This window comes from Lissotriton helveticus, chromosome 3_1 (genome assembly GCF_964261635.1).
Source record: "Lissotriton helveticus chromosome 3_1, aLisHel1.1, whole genome shotgun sequence".
NCBI classification, from domain to species: domain Eukaryota; kingdom Metazoa; phylum Chordata; class Amphibia; order Caudata; family Salamandridae; genus Lissotriton; species Lissotriton helveticus.
Genome location: NC_136061.1, coordinates 99,467,778 through 99,473,359, shown reverse-complemented (window position 1 = coordinate 99,473,359; position 5,582 = coordinate 99,467,778). Strand labels below are relative to the sequence as shown.

Below are 5,582 nucleotides of genomic sequence, written 5' to 3'. Positions count from 1 at the left end.
GCATAGACTTAATAGATGGTTTATATGCTGATGCAATCATCACCCAACGTTGCCAACCTTCTTTAAAAAAGTGTTGACCATCAGTCATTTAACTCCATCAACATTTATATTCTTCTTTTTCTCTTTGCTTGGGAGTTGTTTTCAGGGTGGTGTTGATTGGATTTCTCTGGCTCATCAGGTAGAGATTTTTTGTGCTAAGTGTTTACTTTAACTTTCTACTGATTTCTCTGCTTTACTGCCTCAAATCTATTCACTGTCCAGCACATATCGCCAAGTGTTGACTGCTCTGTCAGATGAATTATTTTAATAGACTTTGATTTACTTTTTCTTCTTGCCTATTAAAGAATCCATTTGCTGGTTTCTCCTTCAGCAGTGGTTGAGCATAGCCGACCCAAGTATACCTAGTCATTGCACCACTGCAATTTAATCTGAAGATTGATTTTAAAAATGAGCCAAGGACATGATAATTCCATTTGGCATACTCAATATTTCACCATGCCAGAATTTACTTAGTTTACTTGGCTGAACATGTTTCACAATTCTTTTTAATTAAAGTAGTCATTCGGGTAAACATAAGCATCAATGCTATTGAAGTTGGCGTGGCATTTCAGAAGGGGAAAAATGTCTCAGGTTTACGTAACTGGCCCATCTCTGGCTCTCATTCACAACCTCAAGACTTCCACATGACCCATCAGAGAACAACAATCAAGGCAACGCCGCAAAACGATGGATGTCTTATTATCTCTCCATAATTTAACAGATTAACAAGTTACCATTGGCCGAGGTCAGTGTTCATTATAAAAGGCTCATCTCTGCCTGTCATTTCCTCTGCACTTGCACCTTGTGCCCACCTTCCCACTCTGGTACTCAGATGTTGTTGATACCCAATGAACCTTTCTGGTCAATTTGCCTTCTGTGAATACATTTCTTTCAAAGAATATCCAAATCATCCACATCACTTGATGCCATCTCAAGACAGCTGTAATACAATCAGAGCATGTGTTCCCCCCCCTGTACATCACCCAACTCTCCTCATTTAGATCTTACTAAACAATACTGTTATTTACAGCTCAGGCATTTCTCCAGTGGGACATCATATATGAAGTCTTGTGGGCTGGAAGATGCAGTGCTTATTTGAGTTCAGACCAACCTTGACCCAAAGTTAGATCACTAAAAGCGATACTAGCTTCATTGATAAATCCATGGCTCACCCTGGATAGCAGTTCATGCTCACAGACATGTAGTTGGTATATAGCCACTACTAACCAAAATATAATTAAGAAAATAAAAACAATTAAAGAACTATTCATTTCCAAATTAAAGTAGATGAAAACATGATGAGTAAACTTATACAAAATGAACAAAATTGAATAAAGAGATCAAAAGGGATTGCCAAAAAACTCTGTACCAGTACATGCAATAGGATGGTATTGGACCTGGCCCACAAACGTTTTGCCTTCCTCTTCCTACTTTATGTTGATTTCCATTTGTTGGCCTTACAACTCTGTGCACTTAACTGCTGCTAACCAGTGCTAAAACGTGGTAACTTTGGCTTATACCCAATTGGCATTATAAATATAATTATACGTCCATAGTAAAGTACACTGCATGTGCCCAGGGCCTGTAAATGAAATGCTACTAGTGGGCATGCACAAAAAAAGGGGGAGTGTGGCCCATTCGGACATGAGTGGGGTACGGGCCCATATACTTTATGAAAAACAGAGGAACCCACACTCAAAATCTTTCACACCATTCTGATTCAGGATGAAGAAGATAAACAAAACTTAATATGTTTATCTCGGCAATTAGTTGTGCCGTTTTATTCAACAATTCTATCAAAAATAGAAAGCAATTTGTGTCAAGAGAAGTATCAATGTCTTGAACTAACTGACCAAAAAAGTACAACTGAACAAATAATTCTAAAAATTGCGTGAATGCACAAACATGTGAAAAGACATATATATGAATTAAAGACTCAAATCAAAAACTGCATAATTGCGCAAAAATTTGACAAAAACAAGCATTTAAATTGTGAAGAACATGTGACTAGTATGCATTACAAAAATAAGTGCACAGGGAATATTCCTGACATTATCATACGATATTCAAAAATATTTGACCAAAAAGAAGCCTTTTAATGTGCTTCCATATAACAAAACAACCTCTCGGTAGAGATGTTACAAGGCGTAATGTTCCTAACAGTCTAAACTATTTCAAAACTAGCTAGGATTTAATCCTGCACGCCTACGCGTTTCGAGTTTGGGAGGGTTCTTCTCAAACTCTCTTCAGGGCCAAATGTATTCCATTCCCCATTTGTTGACCTATTAATAAAAACACAAAAATTGAAGGTAATTGTTACTGAATGCTCCCCTCAACCTGCTCAACCTTTCTCATATGTACAACGGTAAAAAGACGTACCTCTGGGGATTTGAGGTAATTCAATTCGTCCAGAAAACTCTTGTGATTCAATACGGTCTGTGCGATAATCTAAAAAAATTGTGGAATTTTATGAAGCTTATGAAACTATGTATACATTTTAATTTTGAATTCACTATGCGACCGGCGTGCCATTCATACCTGGTTAACAGGTACAAGGGAGACCAAGTTCGGCTGTGATTCTCATTAATGAAGATATCCGTTTTGAGCCTGGTGCGCTGTAAACAAAATGGGCGCATTACTTGTTTTTTTCAATGAAGTTGACAATTGAAATAACCAGTGAAGTTGTGCGTGTGAGGGTCATGACTTACTGACTACGCTCCCAACTTTTAAGGTTCAAGGGTGTCTTGGTCCGCAGTGAAGTCGGATATTTGTCTGGGTCCCTTCAGAGTTGTTTCTCAACTTCCGCTGTTCTGTTTAAGCAAACGCGGGTACTCGTTAGAGAACACATTACGTGTTGCAAAAGGTTGAACGCGCGCTAGCTGTTTGCTGAAACACAGCGGCGGAGCGGCTTAAATTAAATTTACTCGGCTAACATTTTCGAAGTTATCATGTAGCCTGATTTAATAAGCCAAAAAGCAAGCGCTGCAGGGAACAGCGGGGCCGCCGGCCCCGCTTGTAGCGGTTTGTCATACCTGTCAATTCCGCAACCTTCGCTACTTCCTCATTCCATCACACAAGGTGGATGCAAGTCGGTTCTCTCAGGAGCATAAAGGGACCCACCTCTTCTGGCGTAGCCAATCAAAGAGGAATTGGTTTTGCGGTGCCTTAGTGGTGCATTGTGGGACATGTAGTGAACCAAGCTGGATGACCAATTTATGTCACTTAAAACTATCATGGCATTCCCGGGTTTGGAATCAGAACCACTGTGATGCTGGGTTTAAAGCCTTGATAGCTCACTCATTGAATTGAGGCCGGTGTTGATAGTATCAAACCGCATTATTAAATATGCCTCTTTGCGCAACAAAGCCTGCTCTACGTTAGGCGATTTGTGCTGTGGATCCATTCCAGCCAGAACGGTCCATTTAAAATCAGTTTCTTTATGGTTTGCGTTAGCAAAGTGCTCAACCATTGGTGCATTCTGTACCTTTTTCTTGAGCCGTGAGCGATGTTGGGTTATCCGGACATTTACCTGTTGGCATGTTTTGCCTATATACAGTTTATTGCAAGTGCACAAGATCCCGTAGATCACATTTTTACTTTTACAGTTTGTGTGTAAACTGTGTCTCCATTTTATGCCATTGTGGCAAAATACATCTCCTTCTACAACACTAGTGCAGGCCACACAAGTCCCACATTTGTGGTGGCCTGTGATGGGTTTGAGGTTCCATTTGGAAATTAGATCACTTTTGGGTTTCTGTATGAAACTGTCGGCTCTTATGATTTGTTGGCCAACGCTCAAATTTTTCTTCATGGCAAAAATCGGCTTTTGTAGAGGGAAACCTAATCCTTCCAACAAATGCCAATTGCGCAGGATGATCTGGCGAAACTTATTCGTGTGTGTTCCATATGTGGTGACACATACGAGTTTGTCCAATTCTTTCTTGGTTTTTATTTTGAGAAGTTCTTCTCTAGGGGTAAAGCGTGCTCGTTTTTTAGCGTGTTTCAAAAGTTTTTTGGGGTAACCTCTTTTGCTAAGTTCATCACAAAAGGTGTCTGCATGTGTATTGAACCCATCAAGGTCAGAGCAATTGCGCCTGATCCTGAGTAACTGCCCATACGGGAGGTTATCCTTCAAACATTGGGGGTGGGCACTCTTGTAGTGTAGAATAGTGTTTTTATCCGTGGCCTTCTTAAACAAAGTGGTGGTAAACTTACCCCCTGCCGTGCCGACAGCAACATCGAGGAATGTCATTCTTTGATTGCTACAATCAATGGAAAATTTGATGTCAGGGTGTCTCAAGTTTAGCCATTCATAAAAGGCCATAAGTTCGGACTGGCTCCCCTGCCACAGGAGCCAGACATCATCAATGTAACGCAGCCATTGCTTGATGTTTGCACCATAGGGATTATCATTATGAATGAATTTTTCCTCGTACTGTGACATGTACAGCACCGCCATCTCTGGAGCATGGGGACAACCCATGGCTGTCCCCTTGATTTGGACAAAATACTCGTTTTCAAATTTGAAATAATTGTTTTTGAGTGTGATTTGAGTCAAGGCCAGAATAAAAGCAGTTGGAACTCTGTGTGGCCTTTCACGTTGTTCAAGAAAAAATTTCCATAACCTCAAGAGCCTCATCTTGGGGAATTTGAGTGTACAGTGAGGTAACGTCTAACGTTACCATCAGCTGCGTCTCAGAGTCAAACGTCATTTCTTGGAGTTTGTTAATGAAGTCGATGGTATCCCGTAGGTACGATTTGACCCCCTCCAAGAACGGTTTCAAGAAAAAATCGATGTATTTTGAAGCCGGCTCTAGGGCTGAATCACAGCCAGAGACGATCGGCCTCCCCGGGGGTGTTGTACTATTTTTGTGTATCTTCGGTAGGAAGTAGAGAACAGGTGTTCTCGGTGACTTTTTATTTAGAAATTCATATTCTTTTGGACCCAAAAAGCCATTCTCCAATGCCTCTTTGGTGATACAGGAAATTTTATTTTGAATTTCACCCACCGGGTCATCTTTGACCGCTCGGTACCATTCCGGATTGTCAACGTGTGTCCTACCTTCCGAAAGATACATCGTACGTGGCCATACCACCACCGCACCACCCTTGTCGGCCTGCTTGATAATTATTGAAGGGTCTGATTTCAGATCTTTTATAGCTTTAAGCTGACCCTTACTGATATTGTAGCTGATGAATGATTTTTATTTTTCTAATTTTGTGAGTGCTGACAAGACTGCTTGCTCGAACGCGTACACTTGTTTGGGAATATTAGTAGTGGGCAAAAACTTTGATTTTACTCGAAGGCCAGTAGTTTCACTGCTTGTTGCAGCTTCTCCACCGGCAAAGTATGTTTTTAATCTGATTTTCCTACAAAAATCCAATGCCTCAAGCTTGAGCTTGGTAAAATCAGTACGTCGTTTGGGGACGAATTTGAGACCTAAATTGAGGATCATATTCTCGTCCTCAGTGAGGGTTTTATTAGAAAGGTTCACTATTGTAGATACATCTAGTTGTTGTAGTATCTGTTTCTTGTCCGCATT

At 40.6% G+C, this 5,582-nt stretch overlaps 1 long non-coding RNA gene across 1 annotated transcript; it reads right to left on the bottom strand.

The window, feature by feature from the left end:
* Positions 1-1,964: 1,964 nt before the first annotated feature.
* Positions 1,965-2,654, bottom strand: LOC144824431 (uncharacterized). The gene is made up of 3 exons (XR_013608946.1): positions 2,578-2,654; positions 2,419-2,487; positions 1,965-2,321 (listed from the first exon to the last, which is right to left on the bottom strand). It is a non-coding gene; the product is annotated as an uncharacterized LOC144824431 (long non-coding RNA).
* Positions 2,655-5,582: the final 2,928 nt, after the last annotated feature.